The sequence below is a fragment of the Genypterus blacodes genome, unplaced genomic scaffold (assembly GCF_046128005.1).
Source record: "Genypterus blacodes isolate CSIRO-AG114 ecotype Tasmania unplaced genomic scaffold, CSIRO-AGI_Gbla_v1 ptg000039l_1, whole genome shotgun sequence".
Classification (NCBI taxonomy): domain Eukaryota; kingdom Metazoa; phylum Chordata; class Actinopteri; order Ophidiiformes; family Ophidiidae; genus Genypterus; species Genypterus blacodes.
Genome location: NW_027466852.1, coordinates 7,992,351 through 8,012,430, shown reverse-complemented (window position 1 = coordinate 8,012,430; position 20,080 = coordinate 7,992,351). Strand labels below are relative to the sequence as shown.

Below are 20,080 nucleotides of genomic sequence, written 5' to 3'. Positions count from 1 at the left end.
TTTACATGATGCCTTCATCAGAAGAACACTAACATTTCAGATAAAATAAGATACAACTTTGTTCTCCCGAGGGAAATTGCGTGTTCACAGAGGGAGTGAAACATGAGGGAGGAGGACCAGGTGAGGCCTGCTGCTCAGAGGGCCAAAATGCTTACTGCACCGGATATTCCCAGGCGGTCTCCCATCCAAGTACTAACCTGGCCCGACGCTGCTTAGCTTCTGAGATCAGAAGAGATCGGGCGTGTTCAGAGTGGTATGGCCGTAAACGAGGAGAGCAGCCACACAGAGGCTCTTTATAGGTGAGACAGACCCAGTTCAAGTCACCGTGTACACATGACTACACTCAAGTTCATGTATATCACAATTTACATGATGCCTTCATCAGAAGAACACTAACATTTCAGATAAGATAAGATACAACTTTGTTCTCCCGAGGGAAATTGCGTGTTCACAGAGGGAGTGAAACATGAGGGAGGAGGACCAGGTGAGGCCTGCTGCTCAGAGGGCCAAAATGCTTACTGCACAGGGTATTCCCAGGCGGTCTACCATCCAAGTACTAACCTGGCCCGACGCTGGTAGCTTCCGAGATCAGACGAGATCGGGCGTGTTCAGAGTGGTCTGGCCGTAAACGAGGAGAGGAGCCACACAGAGGCTCTTTATAGGTGAGACAGACCAAGTTCAAGTCACCGTGTACGCATGACTACACTCAAGTTCATGTATATCACAATTTACATGATGCCTTCATCAGAAGAACACTAACATTTCAGATAAGATAAGATACAACTTTGTTCTCCCGAGGGAAATAGCGTGTTCACAGAGGGAGTGAAACATGAGGGAGGAGGACCAGGTGAGGCCTGCTGCTCAGAGGGCCAAAATGCTTACGGCACCAGGTATTCCAAGGCGGTCTCCCATCCAAGTACTAACCTGGCCCGACGCTGATTAGCTTCCGAGATCAGACGAGATCGGGCGTGTTCAGAGTGGTATGGACGTAAACGAGGAGAGAAGCCACACAGAGGCTCTTTATAGGTGAGACAGACCCAGTTCAAGTCACCGTGTACACATGACTACACTCAAGTTCATGTATATCACAATTTACATGATGCCTTCATCAGAAACACACATTTCTGGATAATGAAGTCTTACCTAATGAAACTGATAATCATCACATAGAACATACAGAGGGACCACTTACATCTCTGGCGCTCACTTTTATCCTCATCATCATCATCATCATCATCATCATCGTCACACAGTGGCTCGTGTACTTCACTCCTCATGTGCATTCAATCATCTCATATTATGCCCATGTGCAATACTCATTTTCTGAATGTATGCTTTCATATAAGATAAGATAAGATACAACTTTATTCTCCTGAGGGACATTGGGTGTTGACAGAGGGAGTGAAACATGAGGGAGGAGGACCAGGTGAGGCCTGCTGCTCAGAGGGCCAAAATGCTTACGGCACCGGGTATTCCCAGGGGGTCTCCCATCCAAGTACTAACCTGGCCCGATGCTGCTTAGTTTCCGAGATCAGACGAGATCAGGCGTGTTCAGAGTGGTATGGCCGTAAACGAGGAGAGGAGTCACACAGAGGCTCTTTATAGGTGAGACAGACCCAGTTCAAGTCACAGTGTACGCATGACTACACTCAAGTTCATGTCTATCACAATTTACATGATGCCTTCTTCAGAAGAACACTAACATTTCACATAAGATAAGATACAACTTTATTCTCCCGAGGGAAATTGCGTGTTCACAGAGGGAGTGAAACATGAGGGAGGAGGACCAGGTGAGGCCTGCTGCTCAGAGGGCCAAAATGCTTACTGCACCGGGTATTCCCAGGCGGTCTCCCATCCAAGTACTAACCTGGCCCGAAGCTGCTTAGCTTCCGAGATCAGACGAGATCGGGCATGTTCAGAGTGGTATGGCCGTAAAGGAGGAGAGCAGCCACACAGAGGCTCTTTATAGGTGAGACAGACCCAGTTCAACTCACCGTGTACGCATGACTACACTCAAGTTCATGTATATCACAATTTACATGATGCCTTCATCAGAAGAACACTAACATTTCAGATAAAATAAGATACAACTTTGTTCTCCCGAGGGAAATTGCGTGTTCACAGAGGGAGTGAAACATGAGGGAGGAGGACCAGGTGAGGCCTGCTGCTCAGAGGGCCAAAATGCTTACTGCACCGGATATTCCCAGGCGGTCTCCCATCCAAGTACTAACCTGGCCCGACGCTGCTTAGCTTCTGAGATCAGAAGAGATCGGGCGTGTTCAGAGTGGTATGGCCGTAAACGAGGAGAGCAGCCACACAGAGGCTCTTTATAGGTGAGACAGACCCAGTTCAAGTCACCGTGTACACATGACTACACTCAAGTTCATGTATATCACAATTTACATGATGCCTTCATCAGAAGAACACTAACATTTCAGATAAGATAAGATACAACTTTGTTCTCCCGAGGGAAATTGCGTGTTCACAGAGGGAGTGAAACATGAGGGAGGAGGACCAGGTGAGGCCTGCTGCTCAGAGGGCCAAAATGCTTACTGCACAGGGTATTCCCAGGCGGTCTACCATCCAAGTACTAACCTGGCCCGACGCTGGTAGCTTCCGAGATCAGACGAGATCGGGCGTGTTCAGAGTGGTCTGGCCGTAAACGAGGAGAGGAGCCACACAGAGGCTCTTTATAGGTGAGACAGACCAAGTTCAAGTCACCGTGTACGCATGACTACACTCAAGTTCATGTATATCACAATTTACATGATGCCTTCATCAGAAGAACACTAACATTTCAGATAAGATAAGATACAACTTTGTTCTCCCGAGGGAAATAGCGTGTTCACAGAGGGAGTGAAACATGAGGGAGGAGGACCAGGTGAGGCCTGCTGCTCAGAGGGCCAAAATGCTTACTGCACCGGGTACTCCCAGGTGGTCTCCCATCCAAGTACTAACCTGGCCCGACACTGCTTAGCTTCCGAGATCAGACGAGATCGGGCGTGTTCAGAGTGGTATGGCCGTAAACGAGGAGAGCAGCCACACAGAGGCTCTTTATAGGTGAGACAGACCCAGTTCAAGTCACCGTGTACGCATGACTACACTCAAGTTCATGTATATCACAATTTACATGATGCCTTCATGAGAAGAACACTAACATTTCAGATAAGATAAGATACAACTTTATCCTCCCGAGGGAAATTGCGTGTTCACAGAGGGAGTGAAACATGAGGGAGGAGGACCAGGTGAGGCCTGCTGCTCAGAGGGCCAAAATGCTTACTGCACCGGGTATTCCCAGGCGGTCTCCCATCCAAGTACTAACCAGACCCGACGCTGCTTAGCTTCCGAGATCAGACGAGATCAGGCGCGTTCAGAGTGGTCTGGCCGTAAACGAGGAGAGCAGCCACACAGAGGCTCTTTATAGGTGAGACAGACCCAGTTCAAGTCACTGTGTACACATGACTACACTCAAGTTCATGTATATCACAATTTACATGATGCCTTCATCAGAAACACACATTTCTGGATAATGAAGTCTTACCTAATGAAACTGATAATCATCACATAGAACATACAGAGGGACCACTTACATCTCTGACGCTCACTTTTATCCTCATCATCATTATTGTCACACAGTGGCTCATGTTCTTCACTTCTCATGTGCATTCAATCTTCTCATATTATGACCACGTGCAATACTCATTTTCTGAATGTATGCTTTCATATAAGATAAGATAAGATACAACTTTATTTTCCTGAGGGACATTGGGTGTTGACAGAGGGAGTGAAACATGAGGGAGGAGGACCAGGTGAGGCCTGCTGCTCAGAGGGCCAAAATGCTTACTGCACCGGGTATTCCCAGGCGGTCTCCAATCCAAGTACTAACCTGGCCCGACGCTGCTTAGCTTCCGAGATCAGACGAGATCGGGCGTGTTCAGAGTGGTATGGCCGTAAACGAGGAGAGCAGCCACACAGAGGCTCTTTATAGGTGAGACAGACCCAGTTCAAGTCACTTTGTACACATGACTACACTCAAGTTCATGTATATCACAATTGACATGATGCCTTCATCAAAAACACACATTTCAGATAAGATAAGATGCAACTTTATTCTCCCGAGGGAAATTGCGTGTTGACAGAGGGTGTGAAACATGAGGGAGGAGGACCAGGTGAGGCCTGCAGCTCAGAGGGCCAAAATGCTTACGGCACCGGGTATTCCCAGGCGGTCTCCCATCCAAGTACTAACCTGGCCCGACGCTGATTAGCTTCCGAGATCAGACGAGATCGGGCGTGTTCAGAGTGGTATGGACGTAAACGAGGAGAGAAGCCACACAGAGGCTCTTTATAGGTGAGACAGACCCAGTTCAAGTCACCGTGTACACATGACTACACTCAAGTTCATGTATATCACAATTTACATGATGCCTTCATCAAAAACACACATTTCTGGATAATGAAGTCTTACCTAATGAAACTGATAATCATCACATAGAACATACAGAGGGACCACTTACATCTCTGGCGCTCACTTTCATCCTCATCATCATCATCATCATCATCATCATCGTCACACAGTGGCTCGTGTACTTCACTCCTCATGTGCATTCAATCATCTCATATTATGCCCATGTGCAATACTCATTTTCTGAATGTATGCTTTCATATAAGATAAGATAAGATACAACTTTATTCTCCTGAGGGACATTGGGTGTTGACAGAGGGAGTGAAACATGAGGGAGGAGGACCAGGTGAGGCCTGCTGCTCAGACGGCCAAAATGCTTACGGCACCGGGTATTCCCAGGCGGTCTCCCATCCAAGTACTAACCTGGCCCGACGCTGCTTAGCTTCCGAGATCAGACGAGATCGGGCGTGTTCAGAGTGGTTTGGCCGTAAACGAGGAGAGCAGCCACACAGAGGCTCTTTATAGGTGAGACAGACCCAGTTCAAGTCACCGTGTACACATGACTACACTCAAGTTCATGTATATCACAATTTACATGATGCCTTTATCAGAAACACACATTTCTGGATAATGAGATCTTACCTAATGAAACTGATAATCATCACATAGAACATACAGAGGGTCCACTTACATCTCTGACGCTCACTTTCATCCTCATCATCATCATTGTCACACAGTGGCTCGTGTACTTCACTCCTCATGTGCATTCAATCATCTCATATTATGCCCATGTGCAATACTCATTTTCTGAATGTATGCTTTCATATAAGATAAGATAAGATACAACTTTATTCTCCTGAGGGACATTGGGTGTTGACAGAGGGAGTGAAACATGAGGGAGGAGGACCAGGTGAGGCCTGCTGCTCAGACGGCCAAAATGCTTACGGCACCGGGTATTCCCAGGCGGTCTCCCATCCAAGTACTAACCTGGCCCGACGCTGCTTAGCTTCCGAGATCAGACGAGATCGGGCGTGTTCAGAGTGGTTTGGCCGTAAACGAGGAGAGGAGTCACACAGAGGCTCTTTATAGGTGAGACAGACCCAGTTCAAGTCACCGTGTACGCATGACTACACTCAAGTTCATGTATATCACAATTTACATGATGCCTTCATCAGAAGAACACTAACATTTCAGATAAGATAAGATACAACTTTGTTCTCCCGAGGGAAATTGCGTGTTCACAGAGGGAGTGAAACATGAGGGAGGAGGACCAGGTGAGGCCTGCTGCTCAGACGGCCAAAATGCGTACGGCACCGGGTATTCCCAGGCGGTCTCCCATCCAAGTACTAACCTGGCCCGACGCTGCTTAGCTTCCGAGATCAGACGAGATCGGGCGTGTTCAGAGTGGTCTGGCCGTAAACGTGGAGAGCAGCCACACAGAGGCTCTTTATAGGTGAGACAGACCCAGTTCAAGTCACCGTGTACACATGACTACACTCAAGTTCATGTATATCACAATTTACATGATGCCTTCATCAGAAACACACATTTCTGGATAATGAAGTCTTACCTAATGAAACTGATAATCATCACATAGAACATACAGAGGGACCACTTACATGTCTGACGCTCACTTTCATCCTCATCATCATCATTGTCACACAGTGGCTCGTGTACTTCACTCCTCATGTGCATTCAATCATCTCATATTATGCCCATGTGCAATACTCATTTTCTGAATGTATGATTTCATACAAGATAAGATAAGATACAACTTTATTCTCCTGAGGGACATTGGGTGTTGACAGAGGGAGTGAAACATGAGGGAGGAGGACCAGGTGAGGCCTGCTGCTCAGAGGGCCAAAATGATTACTGCACCGGGTATTCCCAGGCGGTCTCCAATCCAAGTACTCACCTGGCCCGACGCTGCTTAGCTTCCGAGATCAGACGAGATCGGGCGTGTTCAGAGTGGTATGGCCGTAAACGAGGAGAGCAGCCACACAGAGGCTCTTTATAGGTGAGACAGACCCAGTTCAAGTCACTTTGTACACATGACTACACTCAAGTTCATGTATATCACAATTTACATGATGCCTTCATCATAAACACACATTTCAGATAAGATAAGATACAACTTTATTCTCCCGAGGGAAATTGCGTGTTGACAGAGGGAGTGAAACATGAGGGAGGAGGACCAGGTGAGGCCTGCAGCTCAGAGGGCCAAAATGCTTACGGCACCGGGTATTCCCAGGCGGTCTCCCATCCAAGTACTAACCTGGCCCGACGCTGATTAGCTTCCGAGATCAGACGAGATCGGGCGTGTTCAGAGTGGTATGGACGTAAACGAGGAGAGAAGCCACACAGAGGCTCTTTATAGGTGAGACAGACCCAGTTCAAGTCACCGTGTACACATGACTACACTCAAGTTCATGTATATCACAATTTACATGATGCCTTCATCAGAAACACACATTTCTGGATAATGAAGTCTTACCTAATGAAACTGATAATCATCACATAGAACATACAGAGGGACCACTTACATCTCTGGCGCTCACTTTCATCCTCATCATCATGATCATCATCATCATCATCATCACACAGTGGCTCGTGTACTTCACTCCTCATGTGCATTCAATCATCTCATATTATGCCCATGTGCAATACTCATTTTCTGAATGTATGCTTTCATATAAGATAAGATAAGATACAACTTTATTATGCTGAGGGACATTGGGTGTTGACAGAGGGAGTGAAACATGAGGGAGGAGGACCAGGTGAGGCCTGCTGCTCAGAGGGCCAAAATGCTTACGGCACCGGGTATTCCCAGGCGGTCTCCCATCCAAGTACTAACCTGGCCCGACGCTGATTGGCTTCCAAGATCAGACGAGATCGGGCGTGTTCAGAGTGGTATGGACGCAAACGAGGAGAGAAGCCACACAGAGGCTCTTTATAGGTGAGACAGACCCAGTTCAAGTCACCGTGTACACATGACTACACTCAAGTTCATGTATATCACAATTTACATGATGCCTTCATCAGAAACACACATTTCTGGATAATGAAGTCTTACCTAATGAAACTGATAATCATCACATAGAACATACAGAGGGACCACTTACATCTCTGGCGCTCACTTTTATCCTCATCATCATCATCATCATCATCGTCACACAGTGGCTCGTGTACTTCACTCCTCATGTGCATTCAATCATCTCATATTATGCCCATGTGCAATACTCATTTTCTGAATGTATGCTTTCATATAAGATAAGATAAGATACAACTTTATTCTCCTGAGGGACATTGGGTGTTGACAGAGGGAGTGAAACATGAGGGAGGAGGACCAGGTGAGGCCTGCTGCTCAGAGGGCCAAAATGCTTACTGCACCGGGTATTCCCAGGCGGTCTCCAATCCAAGTACTAACCTGGCCCGACGCTGCTTAGCTTCCGAGATCAGACGAGATCGGGCGTGTTCAGAGTGGTATGGCCGTAAACGAGGAGAGCAGCCACACAGAGGCTCTTTATAGGTGAGACAGACCCAGTTCAAGTCACTTTGTACACATGACTACACTCAAGTTCATGTATATCACAATTGACATGATGCCTTCATCAAAAACACACATTTCAGATAAGATAAGATGCAACTTTATTCTCCCGAGGGAAATTGCGTGTTCACAGAGGGAGTGAAACATGAGGGAGGAGGACCAGGTGAGGCCTGCAGCTCAGAGGGCCAAATTGCTTACGGCACCGGGTATTCCCAGGCGGTCTCCCATCCAAGTACTAACCTGGCCCGACGCTGATTAGCTTCCGAGATCAGACGAGATCGGGCGTGTTCAGAGTGGTATGGACGTAAACGAGGAGAGAAGCCACACAGAGGCTCTTTATAGGTGAGACAGACCCAGTTCAAGTCACCGTGTACACATGACTACACTCAAGTTCATGTATATCACAATTTACATGATGCCTTCATCAAAAACACACATTTCTGGATAATGAAGTCTTACCTAATGAAACTGATAATCATCACATAGAACATACAGAGGGACCACTTACATCTCTGGCGCTCACTTTCATCCTCATCATCATCATCATCATCATCATCATCGTCACACAGTGGCTTGTGTACTTCACTCCTCATGTGCATTCAATCATCTCATATTCGCCCATGTGCAATACTCATTTTCTGAATGTATGCTCTCATATAAGATAAGATAAGATACAACTTTATTTTCCTGAGGGACATTGGGTGTTGACAGAGGGAGTGAAACATGAGGGAGGAGGACCAGGTGAGGCCTGCTGCTCAGAGGGCCAAAATGCTTACGGCACCGGGTATTCCCAGGCGGTCTCCCATCCAAGTACTAACCTGGCCCGACGCTGCTTAGCTTCCGAGATCAGACGAGATAAGGCGTGTTCAGAGTGGTATGGCCGTAAACGAGGAGAGCATCCACACAGAGGCTCTTTATAGGTGAGACAGACCCAGTTCAAGTCACCGTGTACGCATGACTACACTCAAGTTCATGTATATCACAATTTACATGATGCCTTCATCAGAAGAACACTAACATTTCAGATAAGATAAGATACAACTTTGTTCTCCCGAGGGAAATTGCGTGTTCACAGAGGGAGTGAAACATGAGGGAGGAGGACCAGGTGAGGCCTGCTGCTCAGAGGGCCAAAATGCTTACGGCACCAGGTATTCCCAGGCGGTCTCCCATCCAAGTACTAACCTGGCCCGACGCTGATTAGCTTCCGAGATCAGACGAGATCGGGCGTGTTCAGAGTGGTATGGCCGTAAACGAGGAGAGCAGCCACACAGAGGCCCTTTATAGGTGAGACAGACCCAGTTCAAGTCACCGTGTACACATGACTACACTCAAGTTCATGTATATCACAATTTACATGATGCCTTTATCAGAAACACACATTTCTGGATAATGAAGTCTTACCTAATGAAACTGATAATCATCACATAGAACATAAAGAGGGACCACTAACATCTCTGATGCTCACTTTCATCTTCATCATCATCATCATTGTCACACAGTGGCTCGTGTACTTCACTCCTCATGTGCATTCAATCATCTCATATTATGCCCATGTGCAATACTCATTTTCTGAATGTATGCTTTCATATAAGATAAGATAAGATACAACTTTATTCTCCCGAGGGACATTGGGTGTTGACAGAGGGAGTGAAACATGAGAGAGGAGGACCAGGTGAGGCCTGCTGCTCAGAGGGCCAAAATGCTTACGGCACCGGGTATTCCCAGGCGGTCTCCCATCCAAGTACTAACCTGGACCGACGCTGCTTAGCTTCCGAGATCAGACAATCAGGCGTGTTCAGAGTGGTATGGCCGCAAACGAGGAGAGGAGCCACACAGAGGCTCTTTATAGGTGAGACAGACCCAGTTCAAGTCACCGTGTACGCATGACTACACTCAAGTTCATGTATATCACAATTTACATGATGCCTTCATCAGAAGAACAGTAACATTTCAGATAAGATAAGATACAACTTACTTCTCCCGAGGGAAATTGCGTGTTCACAGAGGGAGTGAAACATGAGGGAGGAGGACCAGGTGAGGCCTGCTGCTCAGAGGGCCAAAATGCGTACTGCACCGGGTATTCCCAGGAGGTCTCCCATCCAAGTACTAACCTGGCCCGACACTGCTTAGCTTCCGAGATCAGACGAGATCCGGCGTGTTCAGAGTGGTATAGCCGTAAACGAGGAGAGCAGCCACACAAAGGCTCTTTTTAGGTGAGACAGACCCAGTTCAAGTCACCGTGTACACATGACTACACTCAAGTTCATGTATATCACAATTTACATGATGCCTTTATCAGAAACACACATTTCTGGATAATGAAGTCTTACCTAATGAAACTGATAATCATCACATAGAACATACAGAGGGACCACTTACATCTCTGGCCCTCACTTTCATCCTCATCATCATCATCATCATCATCATCATCGTCACACAGTGGCTCGTGTACTTCACTCCTCATGTGCATTCAATCATCTCATATTATGCCCATGTGCAATACTCATTTTCTGAATGTATGCTTTCATATAAGATAAGATAAGATACAACTTTATTCTCCTGAGGGACATTGGGTGTTGACAGAGGGAGTGAAACATGAGGGAGGAGGACCAGGTGAGGCCTGCTACTCAGAGGGCCAAAATGCTTACGGCACCGGGTATTCCCAGGCGGTCTCCCATCCAAGTACTAACCTGGCCCGACGCTGCTTAGCTTCCGAGATCAGACGAGATCGGACGTGTTCAGAGTGGTATGGCCGTAAACGAGGAGAGCAGCCACACAGAGGCACTTTTTAGGTGAGACAGACCCAGTTCAAGTCACCGTGTACACATGACTACACTCAAGTTCATGTATATCACAATTTACATGATGCCTTCATCAGAAACACACATTTCTGGATAATGAAGTCTTACCTAATGACACTGATAATCATCACATAGAACATACAGAGGGACCACTTACATCTCTGGCGCTCACTTTCATCCTCATCATCATCATCATCATCATCATCATCGTCACACAGTGGCTCGTGTACTTCACTCCTCATGTGCATTCAATCATCTCATATTATGCCCATGTGCAATACTCATTTTCTGAATGTATGCTTTCATATAAGATAAGATAAGATACAACTTTATTCTCCTGAGGGACATTGGGTGTTGACAGAGGGAGTGAAACATGAGGGAGGAGGACCAGGTGAGGCCTGCTGCTCAGAGGGCCGAAATGCTTACGGCACCGGGTATTCCCAGGCGGTCTCCCATCCAAGTACTAACCTGGCCCGACGCTGCTTAGCTTCCGAGATCAGACGAGATCAGGCATGTTCAGAGCGGTATGGCCGTAAACAAGGAGAGCAGCCACACATAGGCTCTTTATAGGTGAGACAAACCAAGTTCAAGTCACCGTGAACACATGACTAGACTCAAGTTCATGTATATCACAATTTACATGATGCCTTCATCAGAAGAACACTAACATTTCAGATAAGATAAGATACAACTTTATTCTCCCGAGGGAAATTGCGTGTTCACAGAGGGAGTGAAACATGAGGGAGGAGGACCAGGTGAGGCCTGCTGCTCAGAGGGCCAAAATGCTTACTGCACCGGGTATTCCCAGGCGGTCTACCATCCAAGTACTAACTTGGCCCGACGCTGCTTAGCTTCCGAGATCAGACGAGATCGGGCGTGTTCAGAGTGGTATGGCCGTAAACGAGGAGAGCAGCCACACAGAGGCTCTTTATAGGTGAGACAGACCCAGTTCAAGTCACCGTGTACACATGACTACACTCAAGTTCATGTATATCACAATTTACATGATGCCTTTATCAGAAACACACATTTCTGGATAATGAAGGCTTACCTAATGAAACTGATAATCATCACATAGAACATACAGAGGGACCACTTACATATCTGACGCTCACTTTCATCCTCATCATCATCATTGTCACAGAGTGGCTCGTGTACTTCACTCCTCATGTGCATTCAATCATCTCATATTATGCCAATGTGCAATACTCGTTTTCTGAATGTATAATTTCATATAAGATAAGATAAGATACAACTTTATTCTCCCGAGGGACATTGGGTGTTGACAGAGGGAGTGAAACATGAGGGAGGAGGACCAGGTGAGGCCTGCTGCTCAGAGGTCCAAAATGCTTACTGCACCGGGTATTCCCAGGCGGTCTCCGATCCAAGTACTAATCTGGCCCGACGCTGCTTAGCGTCCGAGATCAGACGAGATTGGGCGTGTTCAGAGTGGTTTGGCCTTAAACGAGGAAAGCAGCCACTCAGAGGCTCTTTATAGCTGAGACAGACCCAGTTCAAGTCACCGTGTACACATGACTACACTCAAGTTCATGTATATCACAATTGACATGATGCCTTCATCATAAGCACACATTCCAGATAAGATAAGATACAACTTTATTCTCCCGAGGGAAATTGCGTGTTGACAGAGGGAGTGAAACATGAGGGAGGAGGACCAGGTGAGGCCTGCTGCTCAGAGGGCCAAAATGCTTACGGCACCGGGTATTCCCAGGCGGTCTCCCATCCAAGTACTAACCTGGCCCGACGCTGATAAGCTTCTGAGATCAGACGAGATCGGGCATGTTCAGAGTCTTATGGACGTAAACGAGGAGAGCAGCCACACAGAGGCTCTTTATAGGTGAGACAGACCAAGTTCAAGTCACCGTGTACACATGACTACACTCAAGTTCATGTATATCACAATTTACATGATGCCTTCATCAGAAGAACACTAGCTTTCAGATAAGATAAGATACAACTTTATTCTCCCGAGGGCAATTGCGTGTTGACAGAGGGAGTGAAACATGAGGGAGGAGGACCAGGTGAGGCCTGCTGCTCAGAGGGCCAAAATGCTTACGGCACCGGGTATTCCCAGGCGGTCTCCCATCCAAGGACTAACCTGGCCCGACGCTGATTAGCTTCAGAGATCAGACGAGATTGGGCGTGTTCAGAGTGGTATGGCCGTAAACGAAGAGAGCATCCACACAAAGGCTCTTTATAGGTGAGACAGACCCAGTTCAAGTCACCGTGTACGCATGACTACACTCAAGTTCATGTATATCACAATTTACATGATGCCTTCATCAGAAGAACACTAACATTTCAGATAAGATAAGATACAACTTCATTCTCCCGAGGGAAATTGCGTGTTGACAGAGGGAGTGAAACATGAGGGAGGAGGACCAGGTGAGGCCTGCTGCTCAGAGGGCCAAAATGCTTACGGCACCGGGTATTCCCAGGCGGTCTCCCATCCAAGTACTTACCTGGCCCGACGCTGATAAGCTTCCGAGATCAGACGAGATCGGGCGTGTTCAGAGTGGTATGGACGTAAACGAGGAGAGAAGCCACACAGAGGCTCTTTATAGGTGAGACAGACCCAGTTCAAGTCACCGTGTACACATGACTACACTCAAGTTCATGTATATCACAATTTACATGATGCCTTTATCAGAAACACACATTTCTGGATAATGAAGTCTTACCTAATGAAACTGATAATCATCAAATAGAACATACAGAGGGACCACTTACATCTCTGGCGCTCACTTTCATCCTCATCATCATCATTGTCACACAGTGGCTCGTGTACTTCACTCCTCATGTGCATTCAATCATCTCATATTATGCCCATGTGCAATACTCATTTTCTGAATGTATGATTTCATATAAGATAACATAAGATACAACTTTGTTCTCCCGAGGGAAATTGCGTGTTCACAGAGGGAGTGAAACATGAGGGAGGAGGACCAGGTGAGGCCTGCTGCTCAGAGGGCCAAAATGCTTACTGCACCAGGTATTCCCAGGCAGTCTCCCATCCAAGTACTTAGCTGGCCCGACGCTGCTTAGCTTCCGAGATCAGACGAGATCAGGCGTGTTCAGAGTGGTATGGCCATAAACGAGGAGAGCAGCCACACAGAGGCTCTTTATAAGTGAGACAGACCCAGTTCAAGTCACCGTGTACACATGACTACACTCAAGTTCATGTATATCACAATTTACATGATGCCTTCATCAGAAGAACACTAACATTTCAGATAAGATAAGATACAACTTTATTCTCCCGAGGGAAATTGTGTGTTCACAGAGGGAGTGAAACATGAGGGAGAAGGACCAGGTGAGGCCTGCTGCTCAGAGGGCCAAAATGCTTACGGCACCGGGTATTCCCAGGCGGTCTCCCATCCAAGTACTAACCTGGCCCAACGCTGCTTAGCTTCCGAGATCAGACGAGATCGGGCGTGTTCAGAGTGGTATGGTTGTAAACGAGGAGAGCAGCCACACAGAGGCTCTTTTTAGGAGAGACAGACCCAGTTCAAGTCACCGTGTACACATGACTACACTCAAGTTCATGTATATCACAATTTACATGATGCCTTCATCAGAAGAACAGTAACATTTCAGATAAGATAAGATACAACTTTGTTCTCCCGAGGGAAATAGTGTGTTCACAGAGGGAGTGAAACATGAGGGAGGAGGACCAGGTGAGGCCTGCTGCTCAGAGGGCCAAAATGCTTACTGCACCGGGTATTCCCAGGCGGTCTCCCATCCAAGTACTAACCTGGCCCGACACTGCTTAGCTTCCGAGATCAGACGAGATCGGGCGTGTTCAGAGTGGTATGGCCGTAAACGAGGAGAGCAGCCACACAGAGGCTCTTTATAGGTGAGACAGACCCAGTTCAAGTCACTGTTTACGCATGACTACACTCAAGTTCATGTATATCACAATTTACATGATGCCTTCATGAGAAGAACACTAACATTTCAGATAAGATAAGATACAACTTTATCCTCCCGAGGGAAATTGCGTGTTCACAGAGGGAGTGAAACATGAGGGAGGAGGACCAGGTGAGGCCTGCTGCTCAGAGGGCCAAAATGCTTACTGCACCGGGTATTCCCAGGCGGTCTCCCATCCAAGTACTAACCTGGCCCGACGCTGCTTAGCTTCCGAGATCAGACGAGATCGGGCGTGTTCAGAGTGGTCTGGCCGTAAACGAGGAGAGGAGCCACACAGAGGCTCTTTATAGGTGAGACAGACCCAGTTCAAGTCACTGTGTACACATGACTACACTCAAGTTCATGTATATCACAATTTACAAGATGCCTTCATCAGAAACACACATTTCTGGATAATGAAGTCTTACCTAATGAAACTGATAATCATCACATAGAACATACAAAGGGACCACTTACATCTCTGGCGCTCACTTTCATCCTCATCATCATCATCATCATCATCATCATCGTCACACAGTGGCTCGTGTACTTCACTCCTCATGTGCATTCAATCATCTCATATTATGCCCATGTGCAATACTTATTTTCTGAATGTATGCTTTCATATAAGATAAGATAAGATACAACTTTATTTTCCTGAGGGACATTGGGTGTTGACAGAGGGAGTGAAACATGAGGGAGGAGGACCAGGTGAGGCCTGCTGCTCAGAGGGCCAAAATGCTTACTGCACCGGGTACTCCCAGGTGGTCTCCCATCCAAGTACTAACCTGGCCCGACACTGCTTAGCTTCCGAGATCAGACGAGATCGGGCGTGTTCAGAGTGGTATGGCCGTAAACGAGGAGAGCAGCCACACAGAGGCTCTTTATAGGTGAGACAGACCCAGTTCAAGTCACTGTTTACGCATGACTACACTCAAGTTCATGTATATCACAATTTACATGATGCCTTTATCAGAAACACACATTTCTGGATAATGAAGTCTTACCTAATGAAACTGATAATCATCACATAGAACATACAGAGGGACCACTTACATCTCTGACGCTCACTTTCATCCTCATCATCATCATTGTCACACAGTGGCTCGTGTACTTCACTCCTCATGTGCATTCAATCATCTCATATTATGCCCATGTGCAATACTCATTTTCTGAATGTATGATTTCATATAAGATAAGATAAGATACAACTTTATTCTCCTGAGGGACATTGGGTGTTGACAGAGGGAGTGAAACATGAGGGAGGAGGACCACGTGAGGCCTGCTGCTCAGAGGGCCAAAATGCTTACTGCACCGGGTATTCCCAGGCGGTCTCCAATCCAAGTACTAACCTGGCCCGACGCTGCTTAGCTTCCGAGATCAGACGAGATCGGGCGTGTTCAGAGTGGTATGGCCGTAAACGAGGAGAGCAGCCATACAGAGGCTCTTTATAGGTGAGACAGACCCAGTTCAAGTCACTTTGTACACATGACTACACTCAAGTTCATGTATATCACAATTTACATGTTGCCTTCATCAGAAGAACACTAACATTTCAGATAAGATAAGATACAACTTTATTCTCCGGTGGGAAATTGCGTGTTGACAGAGGGAGTGAAACATGAGGGAGGAGGACCAGGTGAGGCCTGCTGCTCAGAGGGCCAAAATGCTTACGGCACCGGGTATTCCCAGGCGGTCTCCCATCCAAGTACTAACCTGGCCCGACGCTGATTAGCTTCCGAGATCAGACGAGATTGGGCGTGTTCAGAGTGGTATGGCCGTAAACGAGGAGAGCAGCCACACAGAGGCTCTTTATAGGTGAGACAGACCCAGTTCAAGTCACCGTGTACACATGACTACACTCAAGTTCATGTATATCACAATTTACATGATGCCTTTATCAGAAACACACATTTCTGGATAATGAAGTCTTACCTAATGAAACTGATAATCATCACATAGAACATACAGAGGGACCACTTACATGTCTGACGCTCACTTTCATCCTCATCATCATCATTGTCACACAGTGGCTCGTGTACTTCACTCCTCATGTGCATTCAATCATCTCATATTATGCCCATGTGCAATACTCATTTTCTGAATGTATGATTTCATATAAGATAAGATAAGATACAACTTTATTCTCCTGAGGGACATTGGGTGTTGACAGAGGGATTGAAACATGAGGGAGGAGGACCAGGTGAGGCCTGCTGCTCAGAGGGCCAAAATGCTTACTGCACCGGGTATTCCCAGGCGGTCTCCAATCCAAGTACTAACCTGGCCCGACGCTGCTTAGCTTCCGAGATCAGACGAGATCGGGCGTTTTCAGAGTGGTATGGCCGTAAACGAGGAGAGCAGCCATACAGAGGCTCTTTATAGGTGAGACAGACCCAGTTCAAGTGACTTTGTACACATGACTACACTCAAGTTCATGTATATCACAATTTACATGTTGCCTTCATCAGAAGAACACTAACATTTCAGATAAGATAAGATACAACTTTATTCTCCCGAGGGAAATTGCGTGTTGACAGAGGGAGTGAAACATGAGGGAGGAGGACCAGGTGAGGCCTGCTGCTCAGAGGGCCAAAATGCTTACGGCACCGGGTATTCCCAGGCGGTCTCCCATCCAAGTACTAACCTGGCCCGACGCTGATTAGCTTCCGAGATCAGACGAGATTGGGCGTGTTCAGAGTGGAATGGCCGTAAACGAGGAGAGCAGCCACACAGAGGCTCTTTATAGGTGAGACAGACCCAGTTCAAGTCACCGTGTACACATGACTACACTCAAGTTCATGTATATCACAATTTACATGATGCCTTTATCAGAAACACACATTTCTGGATAATGAAGTCTTACCTAATGAAACTGATAATCATCACATAGAACATACAGAGGGACCACTTACATCTCTGGCGCTCACTTTCATCCTCATCATCATCATTATCATCATCATCATCGTCACACAGTGGCTCGTGTACTTCACTCCTCATGTGCATTCAATCATCTCATATTATGCCCATGTGCAATACTCATTTTCTGAATGTATGCTTTCATATAAGATAAGATAAGATACAACTTTATTTTCCTGAGGGACATTGGGTGTTGACAGAGGGAGTGAAACATGAGGGAGGAGGACCAGGTGAGGCCTGCTGCTCAGAGGGCCAAAATGCTTACGGCACCGGGTATTCCCAGGCGGTCTCCCATCCAAGTACTAACCTGGCCCGACGCTGCTTAGCTTCCGAGATCAGACGAGATCGGGCGTGTTCAGAGTGGTCTGGCCGTAAACGAGGAGAGCAGCCACACAGAGGCTCTTTATAAGTGAGACAGACCCAGTTCAATTCACCGTGTATGCATGACTACACTCAAGTTCATGTATATCACAATTTACATGATGCCTTCATCAGAAGAACACTAACATTTCAGATAAGATAAGATACAACTTTATTCTCCCGAGGGAAATTGCGTGTTCACAGAGGGAGTGAAACATGAGGGAGGAGGACCAGGTGAGGCCTGCTGCTCAGACGGCCAAAATGCTTACGGCACCGGGTATTCCCAGGCGGTCTCCCATCCAAGTACTAACCTGGCCCGACGCTGATTAGCTTCCGAGATCAGACGAGATCGGGCGTGTTCAGAGTGGTATGGACGTAAACGAGGAGAGAAGCCACACAGAGGCTCTTTATAGGTGAGACAGACCCAGTTCAAGTCACCGTGTACACATGACTACACTCAAGTTCATGTATATCACAATTTACATGATGCCTTCATCAGAAACACACATTTCTGGAAAAAGGAGCAATGAAAAAATAATAGTTCTGACACGTGAACGAGAAAAACATAAACAACATAAACACATTTCTGGATAATGAAGTCTTACCTAATGAAACTGATAATCATCACATAGAACATACAGAGGGACCACTTACATCTCTGGCGCTCACTTTTATCCTCATCATCATCATCATCATCATCGTCACACAGTGGCTCGTGTACTTCACTCCTCATGTGCATTCAATCATCTCATATTATGCCCATGTGCAATACTCATTTTCTGAATGTATGCTTTCATATAAGATAAGATAAGATACAACTTTATTCTCCTGAGGGACATTGGGTGTTGACAGAGGGAGTGAAACATGAGGGAGGAGGACCAGGTGAGGCCTGCTGCTCAGACGGCCAAAATGCTTACGGCACCGGGTATTCCCAGGCGGTCTCCCATCCAAGTACTAACCTGGCCCGACGCTGCTTAGCTTCCGAGATCAGACGAGATCGGGCGTGTTCAGAGTGGTCTGGCCGTAAACGAGGAGAGGAGCCACACAGAGGCTCTTTATAGGTGAGACAGACCCAGTTCAAGTCACCATGTACACATGACTACACTCAAGTTCATGTATATCACAATTTACATGATGCCTTCATCAGAAGAACACTAACATTTCAGATAAGATAAGATACAACTTTGTTCTCCCGAGGGAAATTGCGTGTTCACAGAGGGAGTGAAACATGAGGGAGGAGGACCAGGTGAGGCCTGCTGCTCAGAGGGCCAAAATGCTTACGGCACCGGGTATTCCCAGGCGGTCTCCCATCCAAGTACTAACCTGGCCCGACGCTGATTAGCTTCCGAGATCAGACGAGATCGGGCGTGTTCAGAGTGGTATGGCCGTAAACGAGGAGAGCAGCCACACAGAGGCTCTTTATAGGTGAGACAGACCCAGTTCAAGTCACCGTGTACACATGACTACACTCAAGTTCATGTATATCACAATTTACATGATGCCTTCATCATAAACACACATTTCAGATAAGATAAGATACAACTTTATTCTCCCGAGGGAAATTGCGTGTTGACAGAGGGAGTGAAACATGAGGGAGGAGGACCAGGTGAGGCCTGCTGCTCAGAGGGCCAAAATGCTTACGGCACCGGGTATTCCCAGGCGGTCTCCCATCCAAGTACTAACCTGGCCCGACGCTGATTAGCTTCCGAGATCAGACGAGATCGGGCGTGTTCAGAGTGGTATGGACGTAAACGAGGAGAGAAGCCACACAGAGGCTCTTTATAGGTGAGACAGACCCAGTTCAAGTCACCGTGTACACATGACTACACTCAAGTTCATGTATATCACAATTTACATGATGCCTTTATCAGAAACACACATTTCTGGATAATGAAGTCTTACCTAATGAAACTGATAATCATCACATAGAACATACAGAGGGACCACTTACATCTCTGGCGCTCACTTTTATCCTCATCATCATCATCATCATCATCATCATCGTCACACAGTGGCTCGTGTACTTCACTCCTCATGTGCATTCAATCATCTCATATTATGCCCATGTGCAATACTCATTTTCTGAATGTATGCTTTCATATAAGATAAGATAAGATACAACTT

The 20,080-nt window shown here is 46.8% G+C and overlaps 32 non-coding genes and 12 pseudogenes across 32 annotated transcripts; all 44 read right to left on the bottom strand.

Annotated features, from left to right (window-relative positions):
* Window positions 1-148: 148 nt before the first annotated feature.
* On the bottom strand, window positions 149-267 carry LOC142997927 (5S ribosomal RNA). The gene has a single exon (XR_012962630.1). It is a non-coding gene; the product is annotated as a 5S ribosomal RNA (ribosomal RNA).
* Window positions 268-512: 245 nt separating this feature from the next.
* On the bottom strand, window positions 513-630 carry LOC142998376 (5S ribosomal RNA; annotated as a pseudogene).
* Window positions 631-875: 245 nt separating this feature from the next.
* LOC142997669 (5S ribosomal RNA) lies at window positions 876-994 on the bottom strand. The gene has a single exon (XR_012962384.1). It is a non-coding gene; the product is annotated as a 5S ribosomal RNA (ribosomal RNA).
* A 460-nt stretch (window positions 995-1,454) lies between these two features.
* On the bottom strand, window positions 1,455-1,573 carry LOC142997819 (5S ribosomal RNA). Its single transcript, XR_012962527.1, has one exon. It is a non-coding gene; the product is annotated as a 5S ribosomal RNA (ribosomal RNA).
* A 245-nt stretch (window positions 1,574-1,818) lies between these two features.
* LOC142998097 (5S ribosomal RNA) lies at window positions 1,819-1,937 on the bottom strand (annotated as a pseudogene).
* A 245-nt stretch (window positions 1,938-2,182) lies between these two features.
* LOC142997925 (5S ribosomal RNA) lies at window positions 2,183-2,301 on the bottom strand. The gene has a single exon (XR_012962628.1). It is a non-coding gene; the product is annotated as a 5S ribosomal RNA (ribosomal RNA).
* Window positions 2,302-2,546: 245 nt separating this feature from the next.
* Window positions 2,547-2,664, bottom strand: LOC142998375 (5S ribosomal RNA; annotated as a pseudogene).
* A 245-nt stretch (window positions 2,665-2,909) lies between these two features.
* On the bottom strand, window positions 2,910-3,028 carry LOC142997209 (5S ribosomal RNA). The gene has a single exon (XR_012961943.1). It is a non-coding gene; the product is annotated as a 5S ribosomal RNA (ribosomal RNA).
* Window positions 3,029-3,273: 245 nt separating this feature from the next.
* Window positions 3,274-3,392, bottom strand: LOC142998003 (5S ribosomal RNA; annotated as a pseudogene).
* A 445-nt stretch (window positions 3,393-3,837) lies between these two features.
* Window positions 3,838-3,956, bottom strand: LOC142997804 (5S ribosomal RNA). The gene has a single exon (XR_012962512.1). It is a non-coding gene; the product is annotated as a 5S ribosomal RNA (ribosomal RNA).
* Window positions 3,957-4,197: 241 nt separating this feature from the next.
* Window positions 4,198-4,316, bottom strand: LOC142997459 (5S ribosomal RNA). The gene has a single exon (XR_012962183.1). It is a non-coding gene; the product is annotated as a 5S ribosomal RNA (ribosomal RNA).
* A 460-nt stretch (window positions 4,317-4,776) lies between these two features.
* LOC142998841 (5S ribosomal RNA) lies at window positions 4,777-4,895 on the bottom strand. Its single transcript, XR_012963130.1, has one exon. It is a non-coding gene; the product is annotated as a 5S ribosomal RNA (ribosomal RNA).
* Window positions 4,896-5,340: 445 nt separating this feature from the next.
* LOC142998840 (5S ribosomal RNA) lies at window positions 5,341-5,459 on the bottom strand. The gene has a single exon (XR_012963129.1). It is a non-coding gene; the product is annotated as a 5S ribosomal RNA (ribosomal RNA).
* Window positions 5,460-5,704: 245 nt separating this feature from the next.
* On the bottom strand, window positions 5,705-5,823 carry LOC142997386 (5S ribosomal RNA). Its single transcript, XR_012962113.1, has one exon. It is a non-coding gene; the product is annotated as a 5S ribosomal RNA (ribosomal RNA).
* A 445-nt stretch (window positions 5,824-6,268) lies between these two features.
* LOC142998067 (5S ribosomal RNA) lies at window positions 6,269-6,387 on the bottom strand (annotated as a pseudogene).
* A 241-nt stretch (window positions 6,388-6,628) lies between these two features.
* On the bottom strand, window positions 6,629-6,747 carry LOC142997458 (5S ribosomal RNA). Its single transcript, XR_012962182.1, has one exon. It is a non-coding gene; the product is annotated as a 5S ribosomal RNA (ribosomal RNA).
* Window positions 6,748-7,207: 460 nt separating this feature from the next.
* LOC142998087 (5S ribosomal RNA) lies at window positions 7,208-7,326 on the bottom strand (annotated as a pseudogene).
* A 454-nt stretch (window positions 7,327-7,780) lies between these two features.
* LOC142997803 (5S ribosomal RNA) lies at window positions 7,781-7,899 on the bottom strand. Its single transcript, XR_012962511.1, has one exon. It is a non-coding gene; the product is annotated as a 5S ribosomal RNA (ribosomal RNA).
* Window positions 7,900-8,140: 241 nt separating this feature from the next.
* On the bottom strand, window positions 8,141-8,259 carry LOC142997457 (5S ribosomal RNA). Its single transcript, XR_012962181.1, has one exon. It is a non-coding gene; the product is annotated as a 5S ribosomal RNA (ribosomal RNA).
* A 459-nt stretch (window positions 8,260-8,718) lies between these two features.
* On the bottom strand, window positions 8,719-8,837 carry LOC142997632 (5S ribosomal RNA). The gene has a single exon (XR_012962348.1). It is a non-coding gene; the product is annotated as a 5S ribosomal RNA (ribosomal RNA).
* Window positions 8,838-9,082: 245 nt separating this feature from the next.
* LOC142998781 (5S ribosomal RNA) lies at window positions 9,083-9,201 on the bottom strand. The gene has a single exon (XR_012963075.1). It is a non-coding gene; the product is annotated as a 5S ribosomal RNA (ribosomal RNA).
* Window positions 9,202-9,649: 448 nt separating this feature from the next.
* On the bottom strand, window positions 9,650-9,766 carry LOC142998258 (5S ribosomal RNA; annotated as a pseudogene).
* A 245-nt stretch (window positions 9,767-10,011) lies between these two features.
* Window positions 10,012-10,130, bottom strand: LOC142997973 (5S ribosomal RNA). Its single transcript, XR_012962675.1, has one exon. It is a non-coding gene; the product is annotated as a 5S ribosomal RNA (ribosomal RNA).
* A 460-nt stretch (window positions 10,131-10,590) lies between these two features.
* On the bottom strand, window positions 10,591-10,709 carry LOC142997072 (5S ribosomal RNA). Its single transcript, XR_012961811.1, has one exon. It is a non-coding gene; the product is annotated as a 5S ribosomal RNA (ribosomal RNA).
* Window positions 10,710-11,169: 460 nt separating this feature from the next.
* On the bottom strand, window positions 11,170-11,288 carry LOC142997203 (5S ribosomal RNA). The gene has a single exon (XR_012961937.1). It is a non-coding gene; the product is annotated as a 5S ribosomal RNA (ribosomal RNA).
* Window positions 11,289-11,533: 245 nt separating this feature from the next.
* On the bottom strand, window positions 11,534-11,652 carry LOC142997878 (5S ribosomal RNA). Its single transcript, XR_012962584.1, has one exon. It is a non-coding gene; the product is annotated as a 5S ribosomal RNA (ribosomal RNA).
* A 445-nt stretch (window positions 11,653-12,097) lies between these two features.
* LOC142998384 (5S ribosomal RNA) lies at window positions 12,098-12,216 on the bottom strand (annotated as a pseudogene).
* Window positions 12,217-12,457: 241 nt separating this feature from the next.
* On the bottom strand, window positions 12,458-12,576 carry LOC142998390 (5S ribosomal RNA; annotated as a pseudogene).
* Window positions 12,577-12,820: 244 nt separating this feature from the next.
* LOC142998185 (5S ribosomal RNA) lies at window positions 12,821-12,939 on the bottom strand (annotated as a pseudogene).
* Window positions 12,940-13,184: 245 nt separating this feature from the next.
* LOC142998015 (5S ribosomal RNA) lies at window positions 13,185-13,303 on the bottom strand (annotated as a pseudogene).
* A 445-nt stretch (window positions 13,304-13,748) lies between these two features.
* LOC142998122 (5S ribosomal RNA) lies at window positions 13,749-13,867 on the bottom strand (annotated as a pseudogene).
* A 245-nt stretch (window positions 13,868-14,112) lies between these two features.
* Window positions 14,113-14,231, bottom strand: LOC142997405 (5S ribosomal RNA). The gene has a single exon (XR_012962131.1). It is a non-coding gene; the product is annotated as a 5S ribosomal RNA (ribosomal RNA).
* Window positions 14,232-14,476: 245 nt separating this feature from the next.
* Window positions 14,477-14,595, bottom strand: LOC142997094 (5S ribosomal RNA). Its single transcript, XR_012961832.1, has one exon. It is a non-coding gene; the product is annotated as a 5S ribosomal RNA (ribosomal RNA).
* Window positions 14,596-14,840: 245 nt separating this feature from the next.
* LOC142997535 (5S ribosomal RNA) lies at window positions 14,841-14,959 on the bottom strand. Its single transcript, XR_012962257.1, has one exon. It is a non-coding gene; the product is annotated as a 5S ribosomal RNA (ribosomal RNA).
* A 460-nt stretch (window positions 14,960-15,419) lies between these two features.
* LOC142997208 (5S ribosomal RNA) lies at window positions 15,420-15,538 on the bottom strand. Its single transcript, XR_012961942.1, has one exon. It is a non-coding gene; the product is annotated as a 5S ribosomal RNA (ribosomal RNA).
* Window positions 15,539-15,983: 445 nt separating this feature from the next.
* On the bottom strand, window positions 15,984-16,102 carry LOC142997802 (5S ribosomal RNA). The gene has a single exon (XR_012962510.1). It is a non-coding gene; the product is annotated as a 5S ribosomal RNA (ribosomal RNA).
* A 245-nt stretch (window positions 16,103-16,347) lies between these two features.
* Window positions 16,348-16,466, bottom strand: LOC142997559 (5S ribosomal RNA). Its single transcript, XR_012962279.1, has one exon. It is a non-coding gene; the product is annotated as a 5S ribosomal RNA (ribosomal RNA).
* Window positions 16,467-16,911: 445 nt separating this feature from the next.
* On the bottom strand, window positions 16,912-17,030 carry LOC142997692 (5S ribosomal RNA). Its single transcript, XR_012962406.1, has one exon. It is a non-coding gene; the product is annotated as a 5S ribosomal RNA (ribosomal RNA).
* A 245-nt stretch (window positions 17,031-17,275) lies between these two features.
* On the bottom strand, window positions 17,276-17,394 carry LOC142997792 (5S ribosomal RNA). The gene has a single exon (XR_012962500.1). It is a non-coding gene; the product is annotated as a 5S ribosomal RNA (ribosomal RNA).
* Window positions 17,395-17,854: 460 nt separating this feature from the next.
* LOC142998945 (5S ribosomal RNA) lies at window positions 17,855-17,973 on the bottom strand. The gene has a single exon (XR_012963230.1). It is a non-coding gene; the product is annotated as a 5S ribosomal RNA (ribosomal RNA).
* A 245-nt stretch (window positions 17,974-18,218) lies between these two features.
* Window positions 18,219-18,337, bottom strand: LOC142997456 (5S ribosomal RNA). The gene has a single exon (XR_012962180.1). It is a non-coding gene; the product is annotated as a 5S ribosomal RNA (ribosomal RNA).
* A 529-nt stretch (window positions 18,338-18,866) lies between these two features.
* On the bottom strand, window positions 18,867-18,985 carry LOC142998944 (5S ribosomal RNA). Its single transcript, XR_012963229.1, has one exon. It is a non-coding gene; the product is annotated as a 5S ribosomal RNA (ribosomal RNA).
* A 245-nt stretch (window positions 18,986-19,230) lies between these two features.
* LOC142998889 (5S ribosomal RNA) lies at window positions 19,231-19,349 on the bottom strand. The gene has a single exon (XR_012963176.1). It is a non-coding gene; the product is annotated as a 5S ribosomal RNA (ribosomal RNA).
* A 241-nt stretch (window positions 19,350-19,590) lies between these two features.
* LOC142997455 (5S ribosomal RNA) lies at window positions 19,591-19,709 on the bottom strand. The gene has a single exon (XR_012962179.1). It is a non-coding gene; the product is annotated as a 5S ribosomal RNA (ribosomal RNA).
* Window positions 19,710-20,080: the final 371 nt, after the last annotated feature.